Source organism: Neopsephotus bourkii, unplaced genomic scaffold, assembly GCF_033783945.1.
Source record: "Neopsephotus bourkii isolate Nb327-2 ecotype Australia unplaced genomic scaffold, CSIRO-AGI_Nbou_v1 NB_1655, whole genome shotgun sequence".
NCBI classification, from domain to species: domain Eukaryota; kingdom Metazoa; phylum Chordata; class Aves; order Psittaciformes; family Psittacidae; genus Neopsephotus; species Neopsephotus bourkii.
The window spans coordinates 2,038,173-2,057,867 of NW_026902129.1; the positions used below are offsets into that span (position 1 = coordinate 2,038,173).

Sequence of the window (19,695 nt, forward strand, 5' to 3'; positions counted from 1 at the left end):
CTTATTTTCAGAGATTGGTATTGTTTTCCCCAGGTGTACCCAGACATGAATCAAAATGCTTCATTGGTTGTATTTAGACACTAGAAGTCTTAAGGTCTTACCTGACTTATGGAAACCAAGATTACACTTGGCACCAGTTCCAATGAAATATGATAATAGCATAGTTCTATAACATAATTACATATTGCACCTGCATATCACATACAAATGTGTATTGTTTACTGTCATAGAACATAAAAATCTTTATACCAATGCTGGTTGGTTGGTGTTAAACCATAGTGAGAGAAGAATTAGGTAGTTTCTGTGCCTATAATTTATAAGTAAGGGCGGTTCAGAAAATTCAGAAATATGAATATTTTAAAATACTGGAAAAATCATTATTTATTTGGAAGCAAGATTTCAGATATTGGGTACATTCAGGGAATTTACATGCTCTGATTCATGGCGATTACATTGTTGAAGATAAATGTCTTAGAAAGTTGTGGATCATTTTTAAACTCAAGATGAATGAATTAAACAAATGTTGTCTTATTTACAGTAAAGAATGTTCTCAGTAAAAGTGCTCTGCTCTTTTTTGAAGACTTGAGTTCTGTTTTCAGGAGCTTTGTCATATAATTTTTCTAAATTTACTGCAATTAATGAGAAGTAATGATCAGTATTCAACTTAAATGTACCATAAAAGATGGAGCCTAATATATGCAAGACAAAATTGAAGCATTCCAATTCATGGTACACTTTGTAGTATATTGACTGATAATTACACAGAGATATTAAGAGGATCCATTTGTAGAGGCTCTTTAAAAAGTCAAGAGGTAAGATTGAAAACTTAATCATAATTTGGGAAATTACTGTCTTCCAGTGCTTAATGTCTTTGCCAGAAGAGTATTTAGTAGTTCAAAATTTACTTTTATATTTCAGTAGTGTAACCATTGCCACCTCCTGTCTTATAAAAAGAAATATATCCTACTCCCAGTGACCAGGGCATTTGAGCTACCACTGTGTGGAGGAATGACTGCATATTGGTTTGCTCATTATACTGGGGTAATAGCTGATTTCCACTTCATTGCTGCCTTTAGGTACTTAACTAGCAATGCCTATAGGCCAGAGACAGCAATCCAGGCAGGAATGTGATTATACTCAATTCAGGAGTTACTTCTGGGTGCAAATGTAATTGGTGTACAGCTCACACAGCCTTTGAAAGACATACGGCTCTTGATTATACATTGGCTTCTTCCACAGGTCTCATATTTCCAATCTTTCCTAAATGCTGCAACTCTGAAATGTAATGACTGAGGCGTGCTGGCAGAGAAAACAATTTTGTCCTGAACTTTAAGATATAATGGATATAAAGTTCACTTACCAGCAGTGCTCTCCCACTGGTAACATTCAGTCTATAATAACCATCAAGGTGTCTGAATGGATTGAATGCCTTCACATCTATGTAGTTGTAAGAGAGCTATGTAATAGGAAAAAAGGCAGATTATTAAGACATTGGTACATTCACCAGAGGACTTAATGCTCTTATGTGACCATTCACCATGAAGGGTATGACATAAATTATATTTCCTAATCCTATTGCATGTATTTAACAAAAATGAGAAAAGTATCTATCTAACCAGTACTTCTTTCCACTATACTCCTACTTCATAGACCTAGGAGGTGGGTTTAAGCCATATGTATGTTGTGTATTTTGGTTATGCTATCTACATGATGCTGAAATCTATTTTTTTATGTGCAAATAAGCAGGTGAGTTTAAATTGATGTTTTTTTCCACATTTTATTTTCTAATCCTGTGTATTAGAGCTTATTGCCCCCACTTCCATCCAAGTTTCTTTGGCAACTTTTTCTTGAGCACCTTTAATTTGTCGCAAACATGTGTAATGTGGACACATGCCCTCCATATATTGTATGCTAAAGGAGACCTTGTGCAACGGGACATGCTTAGAATTCCATATACACTGTCCTTTTGGTTTAGAAGGAATTAATCAATTAGAAGGATTTAATCTATTAATCAATATCTGTGAAGGGATATGATCCATACAGCTCTGTTGTGAGTTGCTTCTTTTGTTTTGTGGACTGACAATGCACTGGGTGAAGAACTGGCTGAAAAGCAGGGCTCAAAGTGTTGCAGTGAGCAAGGCTACATCTGGCTGGTGACCACTCACTGGCGCTGTTCATCAGGGCTGAGTTTCAGGGCCAGTTCTGTTCAATCCTTTTATCAGTGAACTGGAGGCAGGAGTTGAACGCAAGATTAGTAAATTTGGTGATGATATGAAAAGGGGAGGTGCTGTTGACTCTCTTGAGGGACAAGAGGCCTTGCAGAGGGATGTGGAGCACTGGGCAATCGTCAGTGGCATCAAATTGGACAAGAACAAATGCCATAGTCTGCACCTGGGATGATGTAATGCTGGACACAAGTCTAAATTGGGAGAGGAGTGTCTGGAGGGCGTAAGTATGGATATGTTAGTATAGCATTAGCATTATGGATATATTCCATGGGCCATGAGAGACGGGCACCCAAAAAGAAAACAGCCTTTGTGAAAACTCTGTTGTGTATTGGTTCTCTGATGTACGCTGGAAATGGCTCCCTGAACTATGAAAGCCTCTGGTCCAGGCTTGTTCATAGAGACAAAATGCAATATTCTTTCCCTTACAGTCATCATGTGTCCAAGACCAGCAGAGGTTAAGAAACTGGGTTTGTTTGACAGATGTTTCTTGTTATTCTGCCAATTAAGTCAACAATAGGTATTCATAATCCTAGGGAGGCTTGGAGGTCATAGAAATTACAGGGCAGGCAGAATAGCTCATGCACAAATAGCTGAAAAAGAAAGCGATCTTTGGGGATTTTTTTCCCTCCTCTCCCTTTATTCTGCTTGTCCTAGGGGCTGTCATCAATCAGTAACATTGTGCATTGGTTTCACCCTTTGGTTCTGGTTGCAGTGTTCAAGGTCCTGAATGGCACAAACTCTGTTTTATTGTTGCAGGGGAGATGTTCTTCTGCAGTTTGTCTTATGCTCAGCCTTCAGTCCTTTGTAAAAGTATTATAACGTTTTTTCTCAGCAACTGGTTTAAAATAAATGGTTGGGATTCTTGCACTTAAGAGAGAATGGGCCTCCGTGGAATATAGACAGCAGTTGTGAGGTGGCACGGGGTGTAATGCGGTCTTTCATTATCTTAACAGTATAGAGAAATTCATTAGATTCTTACTTTCTGGCCTCTCAAATTTATCCTTGTTGAGCAAGACATGGTGCTGGCAGAGACAAGCACTAATCTTAAAAAGTAAAAGAGATTTGGGGAAAGCATCAAAGGGATAGTTTCTTTGCTTGTGGCTGGGATGTTAATGGCAATTGAAGGATATCTGCAGGTAATTCTCCCAGTAGAGTACCACTGGGCTTTACAAATGTGGGCACTCCATTTTTATTACCACTTACAGAGTAAAGAACAGTGTGATACAACAGTCAGGTGAGACTGACAGCAAGAAGAAAGCATTCATGAAAGAAAAATAAAGCAAGAGCTTTAAAAAGAGAAAACAAGCAGCCGTGAGGTGATAAAAAACCATGAGGCAGCAACTTCACTAAGGTTTCCATACGTACATTACTCAAGCTTAACAGTACTAATAAATACTGAATAAAGCATTGACTGCGGAGTGTAAAGGCAAATCAGACATTGTTGGTACTAATAATATCTAAAACACTGTAGCAGCTGATAGAAATGATCTTGAAAGAAGTGTGACTGTGTTTTTATCTGAACCTAAGGAACGGAAGGGGGAATAGATGCCTGTCTTACAGTCACGTGCTCTGTCATCCACATGTACGTTTGGAGATATAAACAATTGTTTAATGGGAGACAGAAACATGCATGGGGCAAATGATTCCAGCATAAAGGAGAAGTTTCTGAAAGAAACAGAAATTTCTTTAAATGTCAAGGGCAGCTGAACTATCGAGGAAAAGCGTCAAAACAGCGTTATTAGTGCAGAAGTTCACAGGGTCAAACTAAAGGAAATTGGGCAGCAGGACAGAGACAGACTGACCAGGGAAAGGAAAACTGGCTCCTGGAACAAAACATGTAAAAAGCAGAGAACATAGGAAGACTTTCTGTCCAGTGTGTTGCAGCTCAGGAAATATAAAAAGTGGTAATAGAGATACAGAACATAGAGATTACAGATAAGAAAGATGTCTTCTGGTTGCCTTGGGTAGGTCCAGAGAAAATGGTTGCAGAGGAGGATGCAGAAGAAGGATGCCAGCTATGCTGTTCATTTTCGGAACTATTCTGTCAGGTCCTAAATCAGTTGATTGCAGTTGGATGGTGAAGGCATCATCAGCACAGTCCTACCAAACTCGCTAGTGGCAGCTTTAATGTGGAGGACTAGAATCAGGTATTCATGATGCAGGTATATGAAGTCAAAGAGCAAATGCAGCTGGTACAGAAGAATCCTGGAAAGCAAGAGATGTTACATGTGCAAGATCATAATTTCCTGAGCATGATGGAGGGGAGAGTGGTCACTGTGTCTTTTCTCAAGCGTTTTCAGAAAATGTAAGATCACATTTCAAGGAACCAGATGCACAAAAATCAAGTCAAAGTCAGAAAAAAGCCCCATATAGTGACATAACTAAAATTCAGTTTTGTTCATAATGGCAGGGTCCTAACAAAAAGTTGATAACTCTACTAAGAAATAACATAAGAAATGACATTGATATAGCCATTAAAACTTTCAGAGGATGACTCAGTCATTCATAATTAATGCTGAGAGAAATTTTGAGTGAACTGAGGATCTTCATTTAGCCAAACTACTAAATATGTAATTGTAAAGAAGTCACTGCTTATCACTGCTAATAGGCAATAGACTATAATTTAACATCACTGTAAGTCTGACTTTTACCACATTGTTGTAAATGAGACCATGAGCTGTGTGACAACACTGAGTGCACCTTTGCAAGGTAATTGCCTGCTGTAAATGCTTTTAACCTGAACCCAACATCTTAAAACGGCATGTAGTGACAGGACAAGGGAGAATGGTTTTAAACTGACAGAGGGGAGGCTGAGATTACACATTAGAAAGAAGTTCTTCCCTGTGAGGGTGCTGAGGCACTGGCACAGGGTGCCCAAAGAAGCTGTGGCTGCCCCGTCCCTGGCAGTGTTCAAGGCCAGGTTGAATGGGGCTTGGGGAAACCTGCTCCAGTGGAAGGTGTCCCTGCCCATGGCAGGGGGTTGGAACTGGATGAGCTTTAAGATCCCTTCCAACCCAAACCATTCTATGATCTAAGGTGTTCCAGTGCAAACTGAAGATGGGAAGGATTCCCAGACATAGCTTGAAGTTGGTGACAGAGCTATTAAAGATTAATGATCTGACAAAAGAGACAGGCAATGTCAGTATGTAATAAACAAAGTATGAGGTTGAATGTAGACACATAGAACTTGAAAAAGAATATTGTTGTTCTGTTAGTTGACATCTAGGGAGATGGCAGCAATACCCTGGAAAAGTCAGCGCAATCAGGAAAGCACTCCAATGACTGGAAAGGAGTCCAATCATTTTTAGCTTTAGTGATCTTTTTATCAGGGACTACTCCTAAAACTCTATAGGGTAGCTAGAGCAACATTATTTTGCCCTGAAGGAGGTTAGGAGCAGTGATATTGCAAACCAGTCGGCCCCAAACATTTACTTAAAAGACAGGAAATAAAAAGGAAACACAGAGCCGTGCTTTCTGAAATGCAGTTTCCTCCATGCACCTTTCAGCACTAGCTAGCATTGGTATCAACTGTCTTGTTTGCCCAGAATCCACTAGAAGAAACCTGGACAAGACTGCGGGTTTGTACTCAGGTTTGTTTCTTGTTAGAACTTTAGCACTATGATATGAAAATAAGGTACTTCCCAAGAAAACCACTGCCTGAGGCAGATGGACTGAACAGGATGTTTTGCAAAATGTGCTAGACATAATTTCATGGGACAAAACCTTCATTTCCAATGGTAGGCATCAAGCAGTCCTCTGAAGAGCAGGCTGCAAATCAGGTGCTGTACCAACCGTGACAGTCTGAAAGAGCAGTTGTCACACAGAACTACTCTGTTTTACTCAGTCAGGTATGAGCTCTACAGGCAAAATGGGGTTTTGCTTGAAGGGGACTGAACAGTAATCTTAGAAGGCTTAGAGGGTGTTAGAGTGAGCCTGAAATACATTTCAGACTTACTGATAAAGGTCTGCATTAAAGGAGCCAGGCAGTTTGTCAACCAAGCAGTTATGTGGGAGCAAAGAAAGAACAATCTGAGGTGCTCAGAGTGACAACAGGAGGCTGAACAGCTTCCTGAAATATTGGCCCTGGTAAAAAGGAAAAGCAACAAGAGAATAAAACCTGTTCTGATGGTCAGACAAGCTCACTGCTGCAGCTGCTGTAAGGCTTGCTGGGTGACATATGGGCAAAGACTGCGGCAGAAGTTAAGGCATATCTAAAAGCATATTTTGCAAAGTCTGGAGGATCAGACTCAGTTTGAAAACTGAACATGACTGGCAGTTGATTTCAAACAATTTAGCACAGAGTAGGTATCATTCATCTGGGTGCTCAATGAGCAACAGAAGGGTCATAGAATCATAGAATAGTTAGGGTTGGAAAGGACCTTAAGATTATCAAGTTCCAGCCCCCCTGCCATGGGCAGGGACACCTCACTCTAAACCATATTACCCAAGGCCTCGTCCAACCTAGCCTTGAACACTGCCGGGGATGAAGCATTCACAACCTCCCTGGACAACCCATTCCAGTGCCTCACCACCCTAACAGGAAAGAATTTCCTCCTTATATCCAATCTAAACTTCCCCTGTTTAAGTTTTAACCCACTACCCCTTGTCCTACCACTACAGTCCCTAATGAAGAGTCCCTCCCCAGCATCCCTATAGGCCCACTTCAGATACTGGAAGGCTGCTATGAGGTCTCCACGCAGCCTTCTCTTCTCCAGGCTGAACAGCCCCAACTTTCTCAGCCGATCTTCATATGGGAGGTGCAAGAGCAGTACAGATAAGCAGTCCTTTGCATTGTTTGATTAACACATTCCAGCATCTCTTCCCCTTTCTTCTACCATCTGCTTTTCTAAGTTTTACCTTGACACAGCTAAATCAGGTCTGCAGTGCAACAGGGAAACAGTGATTCGATACCATTGTGTAGGTTCACAGGTCTGGCCCAAACATGCAGCAACAGCAAAAGCTAAAGGCTCTAGTAGCAGGGGGAAATCTGAAGATAGCACCCACACAAAAATCAAAGACAAAGTAAATGAGCAATACCAAGGGAAGTAAAATGAAGAAGTTAGTGCAGTCTGGATGCTAACAGAAGCTAAAAGTCTAACTTCTTTCAAAAGTTGTCATAGTTTGCTTGAAGGAGAAGTAATATAAAAATACATAGAGCCCTGGCAAAGGCAATATTAACTTACATTCTTGATTCATTGAGGTTCAAGCAGAATTGTTCTGTAGGCAGTTCTGAAGGTGTTCTGTGGTCAGAACTCATGACTGTAGGCTGTAGCTGCAGGAGAATATGACACTGGTGTGGAGCAGATGCCCTCCCATTCCTGTATGGTGTACCTGCAAGCTGTTTATCAGTCTCACATAAAAATAGATTAAATAAAAATTTATCCCTAGAGGCGCTTCAGATTTGTTTTTGCTTTTCCGCTGTACCTTTTGCAACATCAGAATAAACCTCCAAAAGTCATCTCCCTTGTGATGTCAAATCCTGGGCCCAAGAGTTGCGGTACAGCCTTATTCCAGGAAGGTGTCTGACCTGGCAGATTTGCTTTGTTGGTCCTCAGTGCTCTTTCTGGCAGAAAACATGTGGTATATGCTTCGTGCGGTTTCATGTTCAGAACCCCACTCTGGAGAAAGAAGAATTTCATTAGGCAGCTGCCTGGAATCAACTTAATATGGGAAAGTGAGAAAGCTTAAGAGATTTTAGAGTCTCTGAATGCATCTTTTCTTGCTGTTTCACATGGTTATGCTTATGCAGAGATAAGATTTTCTGAAATGTTAGGCTATATTTTAACTCATCTATGTTTCTTGGGCTGAGAACTTCACCATGGCTAAAGTCTTCTCCCAGAGAAAGGAAACCATCCTTGCAAACCTTACTAGAGACTGGTTTGTCACTCACAGTCATCTCAGGATTGAACCTCTTTGTTGAGCAAAAGTCTTGAAGTGCCAGGACTGATAGTGCTTTGTGCTGTCATCTGCTTCCACCCTGGATTTCATAGTAATTACGGATACCTTTCATGCAGCAGAGAGCTCGTACCCTGGATCAGTGCGTTGGTTCAGCTGCAGAAGTCAGGCTGCATAGCACCCTCCTGCAGCTCAGGGTGATCTGCTCAGCTCTCTGACCCTTGCTGTGTTGTCAAAAGGCAGGTAGGGTGATATCTCCCTGACAGTACCTCAGCTGCACATTGACAAGCACAGTGGGGTTCACAACAGACCTCTTGGGAGGCAGCTGGTGTGTATCCTTTTACTGTGAAGCTTCACAAGACTTGTGGGGCCTTTTTTTCCTCATCTGTACATTATATAGACTGCCTGCAAGCTCATATTATGTTAGACATTGCAGTGGATGTGAATGTTTAACCGTATATTTAATGAATGGTTAGCAATGAAGAACTTGGCACGTGATGCACAAGGTATGTGCAGATCAAATTATATTAGACACTTTTGTACACTACTAGAGGACAGAGGAGGTTCTGATCTAGTATTCTAACTTACAGTAAACCAACCCTATTTGAAATACTCTGAAAAACATTAATAAACAACTTTTTAACCAGTCAAGTGGTCTTCAAGGGAGTTTTGGAAAACTATCCTTTGGGACTTGTAAAAATAGGCTGGACAAAGCATTGACAATAGAGTTTAAAAAAATAAAAAGAAAGGAATGACAATTGGAAATAATTTACAGTGGGGAGAGGGGAACAGAAATGATTTCTTAGGCCTTTTTTAATCTTATAATCCTAAATTATTTCTTTCAAAGGTTTCCCCCCTGCTTTAATGTAATGAATTCCATAGCAATGATGAGTAAAGTATTCAGGGACTTTTACCAGGGATTGTTTAGAAGAGCTGATGAATGATTATTGGCCTCAGTTGCTAATTGACACAATAATCCATGCCAAGGGATTCCTCTCTACTTTGAAACTATATTCTAAAAAGGAAAGAGAATTGATTTGCTAGATCTTAACACTCATGTTAAGAGACTAACTGAAGTGGGATGGAGACTCATGGCCTTTCATTTTTTCCTAAGACATTTTATCCTTCTTGGCTTTATGTTTCTGGTTTTTGTAATTTGTGATTGGAAAAAGATGCGTAATTTTAGTATATTACCTATGACAATAACATAAAGATGCAGCTTCAGTCTGCCAAAAAAAAAAAAAAAAAAAGATGAAGCTATAGGAATATTTCTGCAGGTAGTTTGAACGTGTTAATTCTTTTAAAAAAGGAGAAAATGCACCAAGAGAACAGGTTTGCCCAGCTACCTTTTCTGTAGAATCACTCGTTTTCACCCTGAAGAGGTCAGGCAGATTTATGGAATAAAACAGGGCCTCGGGCCATGTAACATGATTGTGAGCTAGTCAACCACACATTTGTGCCAAGTAAATTTTGGAAATGATTCTCCTTTGCTGACAGTACCCTCATTACTGATTGTGTAGAGTAATTTATCAGGCATTTCTTAAAATAAACCTTTCATTTATGCTAATAGGACTTGGCAGGGAGGAAAAATTGGCAGGACTTGAAGTTCCTAGTGTTTTTCTTTTTTAAAACAAAAACTGTAAAGTCCTCAGTATTTTGAGCAACCGTTATCACAGCCGTGCATACAGTTTATTAAAGTGACAACTAATTGCATAATAAATTTTCACAATGGGAGAAAATTATTCCTATGTTAATTTTACAAAAGCAAATAGTTTGGTAGTGTTGTAAAAGCACGGTCATTAGTTTCATACTTGGGGCATCCTTTATTGGCTAAGCTTCTGGTATTAATGAATCACTTAGCATCTTTTCCATGACTCATCTATTCTCAGCGCAGTACCTCATCTTGAAATATCTCTTTGTTCCTTACCTCTCGTGTATTTTCTATTTGCTAGCTCCCTCCAAGCAGGTATTTTCTTCCTGCTTCATGGTGAGGCTTTGATCCTGCAAAACAGGCATGCACAGCAGTAACTACTGAAGCAAGTAGTCCCATTTAACCTATGGAACTAGTCAGTATATACAGTTACTCAGATGTCCAAATGTTTGTAGGACCCGACTGCAGTCACTGTAGAGAGTTTAGCTGCTATGCTTTGCAGCTGAACTGTGGAGATCATTATATTTAGATCAATGTATTTCACATTCAGTTGTCTTCAAAAAAGAATGTTTAAATACATCAGTTCCTGAAAAAGCCCACAAGAAAACTTCCACAGCTCAAAATAAAAAGAGCATGTATTGAAACACACAAATAAGGTCTGCAACACTGATAAAATGACAGCTGTAGCAAATTGTGACTCACCAAAAAACAATGCTTTAATCCAATGCCTGCTGAAGTGTAAGGGGAAGTCTTCTGTTAACTTCACTGGTGGTTAGATCTGGTCCTCATTTAATAAGACAAAGCTAGATATATCTCCAGTTGTACATAAATTCTGTGAATTTTTTTTTTTTTTACATATTCTTTTTCCCAGCAAATGGCAAAGTATGTTTGAGTAAAACCAAATGGTGGTGATGCTTTCATTGCTGCTTTTTAATGAAAGTAAATATGGCAATGAGTAAATGCAATTAGTACAGAATATACCATGGTGCTTATAGCAACAAATTGAACATGACACATTGACCCCAAATTTTCGTCATGCCTCAGCCTTTAACTGCAAATGCCAGAAACTCAAGCTGTGTTTGAAAAGACAAACAACTTAAAACAACCTTAAATTGGAGATTTAGCCCTAGGTATTTTTTAATAATCAGACTTTTCAATGAAGCTGCATAATGATACAACTTAGATTATGGCTTTAATTTTTTTGCTGTCTCATGCTATTGTACTTCATAGTTTGCAGAACTGAAGGGGCCCATATCCAGTACAGTCCTACAAAGAACATTCGTGAACATTTTGCAGTTCTTCAACTTCTTAGACTTGAAACTCGAAGTGTGAAGCTCATTCCATGAACATTTATTGAACCTGGCCTTTTCCGTTACATGTCTATTACTCACCATCATAATTAGAATGTCCCTGCAATGGGTCTAAATGTTTCTGTTAATGCTTTCCACTTCTGTCTGCATTCTTTTCATATTGTTTCCTGCCATTAATGCAATAAAAATGTCAGCCACAAATACCAGATTCCTAATGGAAAAGCAAAACAAACTAAAACCACAGCCAGCGCCACAGCTGAGAGATATTATTTTTCCCTGATACTCCAAATTGTTACTAGGCAAACAGTTAATTGAGGTTACATATACAATGTGCATTATTAACCAAATTACATACATTGTTCATACACAGAGATCAGAATTTCCGAGACTCACTGTAACTGTCACAGTTTCCTGCCTGCATTTGGGTTCCCCAATCAGAGAAAGATGGTCTCTTGTTCAAATGACAGGGCCATAATTCATACTTCTGGCTCTCGTGCTCTGGGAAAAAACACCTTAATTTTTAATTTAAGATATAATGGGACAAACGTTACTCGTGTAGTGTCCCCAGACATACAGATGTTCAAAGAAATTACACTTTTAATTTACTAAAAGTTCCTAAGAGGTAGAAGGCTCATGAGAGAGGATCTAGAACTGGTTATCTAATGTTAGTGCAAGATGTAACGTCAGCTACTTTGTACAAGGCAATAAATTGCCTCTCTGTGTTGTTGGTTTTTTTTTTCCTCATTACTTATAACTTTCAGAGCTTCTGGCTGTTCTTAAATACAGTTATAGGAAACACTTCTAGTTAGAGAATATAGTTTATTGACATGGGATTGGTGAAGAAATGCACTTAGAAATCTGAATTCTCTGTAGGGCAAGTTAGTTGTGGTAGTGATGTTCTTTGTATATTCATTATATATGTTTAGGGATCAGATTCCCATATATGCTATCCCCTAAGCATAAATCAAATAGAATAAAAAAGTAGACCCTTCTCCGTGGATTTTGTAATCTTAAGTGTAATCAAGAGCATGAAGCAGCATTGAGGCAATACTAGTCAAGCATACAGCAACTGGTCACAGATCTTTGGTCAAAACCATTATGAATATTGTAGTTACTCATTGAAGAGTAGGTGTCTGAGAAACTCCTGAGCTGCTTCTGTTAGCAGAGTTAAAAGGTGCAGGAGAGAAAGGCTATCTGTCTGTCTGTTATCTCCCACATAGTTTGCCAATATATTGTGGGAATAGTGTGAGGTGCAAAGGACACATTCTGTGATATGAGTTTAGCATAGACCTTGGATTGTGCTGAAAACCTGAACATTTTCTATTTATTCTTTCATTTTAATTAATGTATTTTGATACTTGTTGCTGTGTTTTTGAGGTTCTCTGCTGTTGCACAGTTCAGTAGTGTAAGTTCAGCCTATAAACTCCTCAAATTAAGGGCTGTTTTCTTCTAATTGTGCAGTTCTTGGTTCAACTGAGCCTCTGTCTAGTTTCAAAAACAATAGCAATAACTCAAAATAAGTATGTACTCTGAAGAGGCTTTTAAATGTTCCATTTTTTAATGAGAAAGTGATGGAAAATGGCGGGAGGTTCAGAATACAATGGATCCACTATGTTTCCCTTATTTAGCTTCTCGTCTTCTTCCCGAACCCCTTGGTGGTGATTCCACAAGCATTGCAGCATAGGAATTGACCATTACTGGAGAGTAGCCCTGTTTGTTTATTAACAAGGCTCCATCGCCTGTGGGGAAGCTGCGCTGAGACACTCTGTGCTGCCATCAGATTTCATCCAAACCAGTATGGGGTCAAAATGCAGGATTTGAAAAGTAGTAGTAATAATTGCACAGGCAGGTAGCTGAAATGTCTGTCTGCCCATTGCTCCCTGAAAGGAGCTTTATGCGCAGAATCAGCATGGCAGTCCTGAGGTAAAGTTTGGACTTGATGATCTTGAAGGTCTTTTCCAACCTAGTTGATACTGTGATTCTATAAGCAATGGACCTTTGTGTAGTCCTAGCTCCAGTTCCTATCTATACAGCTGGGTGCTGTCATTATTGCTGGGTGCTGTCATTATTGGCAGCCACTGAGACTGCAAAGGTATTTAGTGCACACTGGAGGACAGCAGTGAGACTGTACAGGAAAATGTCAAAGCCACAGATTTACCTTCTCCTCGCCAAGCCCTGCTAGAAAGAATTAAATAAATCTGCAAAGATGCTTTCTCAGGAGGCTGTTTAACAAGCCTTTGCACAATGATGTATAATTTGACACCGCATGATGAAGAAAAAATTAGGTACCATTGAATGCTGCTTTAAAAGACTCTGCATGGACATTCCAACTACAGCAGTATTTCAGTAGTTCCATCTGTATTTAGTCTCAGCACACTGGCAATAGGACTGAAATCTATTAACACTCATGAAATTCCGTGTTTGAGACCTTTCATTTGAAAATATGAATGCAATGCCAGGCAAAATAAAAGTTGAAAAGGTTATCCTTTATCTTCTCAAACCAATGGCAAAAAAAAAAAAATCCTAATCTAATTTAGTTTGCATAAATGTATCGTATTTTTGGCCTCCCTAGAAAATGGCTGTTCCTCATTTTTCTCCAGCTGTAAGTAATATGACTTAAATAGCTCAGTGAAGCAGCTCTATTATTTACTGGTCAAATAACATTACAAGTGATTGAAGGGTTTTTATGAAAGAGGTGACTGAGAATTGTTCTCATTTGCTTCCAATTGGAAGTTTAATGCTTGTGGCATATTGCGTGGGCAATGTAAATCCATAGGCAGACAGAAAATCTGAAAAATTATCATTTTCTTATGGCTTACATATTTCTGTTTTCTCAGGTTTGCAGATATTTAGTATATTTAAAACACGTGAGTTTTCCAGAAGTGATTTTTGCATGCCAGATTTGAGGTGCTTCTTAAATGCGTATTGATTTTTAGATGCTGCTTACGGGCTGATCGAAACCAGTCCTCTTCGAACAGGCCTAAGTCGTACAATGAAGGATGAGCCAGGGACATTCAGGAGGTCTCCATAACCACAGAGGTTGTCATTAGCAAGATACTCTGATTTCCCACATGCAAAGGGGTGAAGGCTGCAGACCATAAACCTTTTGAGATTCAAGATAATATCTTTGCACAACACCTCAAAATACTTTAAGCCATGTTTTACGTTGTCACCTAATGAAAGCAGAGAGACAGAGAGAGCCTTATGAAAGATTTGATTGAAAAAATCAATTTGAAGCCTAGACAGTTAATCTCATACATTGCAAGTAGGACTGAATCTTGTTAAAAGTTATGTAGCACCATGTTTTAAAATCTTTCATGTGAAAGGCAAGTGCAGTACTGAGTAGTATGGAAGGTGTAACACTGATGAAGCCCACTTGTGAACCTTCCTGCTAGTTTTTGTCAGTTATTGCCCCATTTCCCTGCGTCAGATACTGAGTTTCCCTCTGTAGCTGCATGACCAAGTGAAGTTGTTCAAATACCAGGTTAGAATTTACATGTTCTTTAATCTTATTTGCTTAAGTGAACCATAAACATAGCATTTGACTCGGGGTCTATTGCTAAGATTGATTGCCAGGAGAGAAGTACTGAAATTGTCTATACCAGACGTTCTGCATCCCACAGTCCTGCTGGCCAGAGCAGGCTCAGCGCTGAATTCAGACTTGCTTGGGGCTTTGTCTGGTTGAGTTTTGAAAACCTCCAAGGATGGAGATTCCACAACCTCATCTGAAAGCCCTGGTTTCTGAAGGCAGCCTGTGTTGAAGCAGTTGGAAATAAATCCCTTGTTCTCTTTCAGTTATCGTATTGCCAGGTGTTATCTGAAACAATACTAGGGGAAAAAAAAAAGAGAACTAGCTTTATTTAAAAATTGACAGTATCACCTTAAAATGATTGTTTTCTAAATGTTTTATATGAGTGCTGTAGAACAGTAACACATGCACATACTCTTCCAGCTGTACAGTTAAAATTTATGGACCTCACACTTCCGGCACTATTGGTATCACTGTAAGGACAATAGTGTTTGTATTGTGGTATTGTGGTTCTATAATGATGAAAAGGGTTAGAAGACAAGGAGCTGGTTTTATTTTGTTGGGGTTCTTTGTTTGGTTTGTTGTGTTTTTTTCTTTAAGCAGCAAAAGCTTTTATTCTAACTTCATATTTTATTTTTAAGCAAATATCATATGCACATATGCTTTTTAAATATTCCTAAAGGATGTATTTTTTACTGTCTGCAGCTTTATCTTTAGGAGAAATTCATTGCTAAAAGCTGTTCTTCTTGGACGAGACCTTTTGACTGCAGAGGAAGCTGAGAATGTATCTTGCAGTTGCTTTCCTTTCCTTTATCGCGCTGTCCATCAGTGAAGCTCAAGCCCACGTAGTTTATTTTTTTTCAGACACAATCCATACAAATTAGTTTGGTTTTCTTCTTTCTGCTGTCTTTTGTCAAATCAGCTGTTGGCTCCTACCACACTGTTCCTTAGCTCAGTTATTTCACCTCTGTTGCTAACTGCGTCATGCATGGAGCCAGCCACCGTTGGCCAGGCACATTGTGAAAAACTCTTGTGATCGTTTGAACTTCCTCAGCTGCAAGTAATGACTCTGCTTCATATTTTGCCATCTTCTTGCTCCACCAGCATTTCTTCTGAATCTCATTGATAAGCATCACAGTTACATTTTCATCACTTTTAACATCAAACTGCCCTTTGCTCCTCCTGCTCTATTATACTTTTTGTCACTCTTTCCCCTGTTTATCTTCTCCATTATCTATTTTTCTAATCTCTGCCTCTCCCCGTTTTAAAAATAGCTCATGCATGCTGAAGAGTGCTCAACCAGGGGCGGATAGAAGGTCTGTCTCATCCTGTGTTGTCTCTGACAGTAACCAAAGTTTTGGCTCCCCTGTCAGAAAAAAAATACCCACAACAAAACGATCACCAAGCTTCCTTTTCTGGTTATTTCTTCTATCAATTAAATTAAGAGATTCCTTCAGCATGCTTCCAGAGCAATCACCTGAAGCTCCTCTCTTTAACCCCACTCCTTCTGTTAGGAAAACTCATGACAGAATCCCTGGCAGTTAAATTTTGGTTTGCACTCTCTCTTCTGCAGAAGTAACCGGAGTCCACCCCTTCTGAAATGTGTCATTCTATGGTAGAGACCCTTGATGACTGCAGAACTGTGTGACCCTATGGTAACAAACCACTTTGAATGGAAATGTTAGGTTCATGTTTTTGAGAAGCAAATATAAATGTAAGAAGTCCTTTTAGGAATTACATGAACTAGATTGAGTGCCCCCCTTATTAAGTGCTGCAAACTCAAATCCTGCCCTTACGATTTTCTCCAAGTGACCCAGCTGGAGTCTTGCCTTTTCCTCACTAGTCTGCCAAGGAACCTTTGTGCTGAATCACTGACTATTTCTACTGTAATTGGCTTGGACTTCTAGGGTGAGGGGTGTGCTGAATACTTCTCCTTTTTTGCCCACTAATTGTTTCCCATGCCTCATGGGGCATTTTCTTGTGATTTTCAGTGCTCCTGTAATATTTGATTTGGAGTTGGATGTGTAGCAAAATGAAAATTGTTTAAATCTGATTAATTTCTTAAATGTTGCTTGTCAGTTTAAGGAATTTTGGAGCAGTCTTTCTTCTTGCTGAGGAGTGAATTTCAGACTGTCTGAGGACTTCCTGTAGGTAACCAAATGTCAAAAACATCCTCAACCATCTTTCCTCGCAGTTAGTTCAGCCAAGACGCGTGTTTATCCCTTTATTGGTCTTTTTAGAATAAACTAGAAATAAGGGAGTAGTTGTGCTTACACTGCCCTATTCCCCACTTCCCAGGCAAATCAAGGGTGTCTCTCGGCAGCAGAAGGATGACGTAGAGTTGTGATTGCAGCCATTATATGTGGGGTAGCAGGAAGGTGATAAGAACCAGTGTGCTGGCTTTTTCATTAAGAGCTGTATTCCAGTCAGATTGCTCTTCCTGCAACAAACATCACATTCTTTAGCAGATGGATCAGTGCTATAGTAAACTTTTCATTGACAAATTGTTTTCAGAAGGGTGCTTGATACCGCTGTAAGCATGTGTGTGTGTGTGCACTAATCATAGAATCAACTAGGTTGGAAAAGACCTTTAAGATCATCAAATCCAGCTACTACCTCAGCAGTCCCAAGGCTACCACTAAGCCATGTCACTTATGGCCTCATCTACATTGTGCGTGAACGCTTCCAGGGCAGTGACTCCACCACTGCCCTGGGCAGCCTGTTCCAATGCCTGAGCACCCTCTGCGGAAGAGATTTTCCCTAATATCTAATCTAAACCTCTCCTCGTGCAGCTTGAGGCCATTTCCTCTTGTCCTGTCACTTGTTCCTTGGGAAAAGTCAGTCGGCCACCTCCTGGCTCCATCCTCCATTTGCAAACTGAAAAGGTAGCAGCCAAAGGATGGGGTCAGTTTAGAGAAGGGAGGCAGAGATGTAGGCCTAGCTGAAGATAGCAGGCATATAAGCATGTTTGTTCTATGAACATGGCAAAACATTTTGCTACTAGGTGGAATGGTGGGTATCACCCTTATTTTGGGGAGAAAAGGGCTAAGAACAGAAAATATCTGAAGCCTGCGTGATCTCACTGGCTCATCAGCTCTGAAAAACCTATCCATGTGTCATTTTTTTTGCAACGGAAAAGCAAATGTTTTACAGAGATGGGCTTAAAAAAGTAGCACTGAAATGCCTGTAGTGGTGGTGTTAGAAAAAACAAGGCTCCCTTGGTCTCAGGTTCCATCAGGTTGGACCTCATTTCTCTCACTGCTTGTACTGCCTTTGAACTCCAGGATACCATCTTTTTAGTAAAATTGTACATGTTTCCTTAGGAGCGTATCCTGTGAATGTCAACCTGAGAACATCCAATTGCTTCAACGTGTATTTCCTTGAGAACAACTCACATGCAAAAAGAAAAATAAATATCAAGTGCTGTCTGATAAAGGAAATCCTTCGCTATTCATAAAATATTTGGGTTATTTGAGAAAAGAGGAAATTGCTAAGGATTAGGTTTACAGCACATGAGCATGTCTCAGAAGTGCTACTCTGTAAAGCTTGTCAAGGGAAAAAAAAAAGGAAAATAAATCCCAGTAGGCTTCCAGAGTTTTGCATCCTGTAGTTTATTACATTTGTCAGTAAAAGCAGCAAGGATTATGGACCTAGATTTATTAATTTTATGAAATCCTGGCACGAAGGATTGGTGACCCTCTGGTAGAAAATGAAGTGGAACTAGTTTGCAAAAGACAGATATTGTGTACTTGCAGTGAAAAGTTATTATTGCAGCAAACCTGTTGCAAATAAATCGCTGTAGCAAATCCCTTGGAAGTTACTTGCCTAAAAGTCAATGGGATTATGTTTTATGTCTCCTTGTGTAAAGGAAGATCCTCGGTTTCAATGGGTGTTCAAATTCCTCAGGGCAGTATACAGAATTAGAACAGCTGATCATAACCAGTTTGTAAAAGTTTCCTGTTTGTGTTTTAGCATTTGTTGTTAATGCCTTAAAGGCACACTGCTAAAAGGAAGGTTCATTTTCTGTACTTTCAGCATCTCATCCTTTGTACAAGGCATCCTTTGGCAGGTTTGAAAATATTTGGTCCTTTTTTGGATCTGTCATCTGTATGGTGAGAGGAAACTGAGATGAGGACAGTAAGTTGTGTTAAAAAAGGTAATAATTGAAACATGATGATTAGACCATTTATAAACATGACCTGGTTTTCACCTCAGGGCAGAGTCCATCATGTATGGCATCACAGAAAAAGGTAAGCATCATTTTTCTGAGGAAAGTTTAATAGTCATATTGGTTTAACAGTCATAGTGGTTACAACACTGTAACCGCTGCTCTACAACTCCAGCACTCCATGCAATTGTTATCTAGGTCTTCATAACAAACTAAGAGTTAAGTCAGCAAATACCGTTACCTTTGTATTACAGCCAAGGAGACTGGGTCATTTAAGCACACACTGAAACGGTTTGTTGGATCACAACCACATAGAGTAACTACTTCATGTAAATCTGTGTAGCAAGTTAGTGAAAGTGTTAGAATTTTATGACACTCTGTCCAGTGGTTGTTCCCCACCAGTTTTGTACTGGTTATGTCAAAGATGTCATTTCATAAGGGTCAGGATTTTTTTAGAAGGAAGCTACTCGAAACCACGTGCTTCCTTTTATTAATAATATCCTCCACGTGGACAGGAAGCATTTGGGAACAGTGTCTTAGTAATGGAAGTGACTTGGTGTGTGCTGTGTAAGCACGTATCTTGTAACTGTCTCATTGCATGAATGTGGGTGTGTATGCATCTATATAATATCAGTACATCTGTATGTATAAATAGGATGCTTACCCACATATAAGCAGCTGAAATGGAAATCTAGGTGTTGTTTGAGTTTATATTGGTGGTGAATGTGAAGTAACAGTTACACTGGAAGTGCAAGTACTGAATTCCTCACATCAGAAACACTGTTTTTTACAAGTACTCATTCTTCAGCACAATGTGTTACAATTCTGTCCGGTTTTTCTTCCTCTTTCTCCTCTTTTTTAGCAGTTCTAAAGAGCATGTTACTGTATCACAGACAGTATTTGTTTTGCACTTA

At 39.5% G+C, this 19,695-nt stretch overlaps 1 protein-coding gene across 3 annotated transcripts in view; it reads left to right on the forward strand.

Moving 5' to 3' along the window:
* Positions 1 to 19,695, forward strand: part of SUGCT (succinyl-CoA:glutarate-CoA transferase) — a 309,260-nt gene that overhangs the window by 272,172 nt on the left and 17,393 nt on the right. The gene's annotated exons all lie outside the window — the stretch shown is intronic.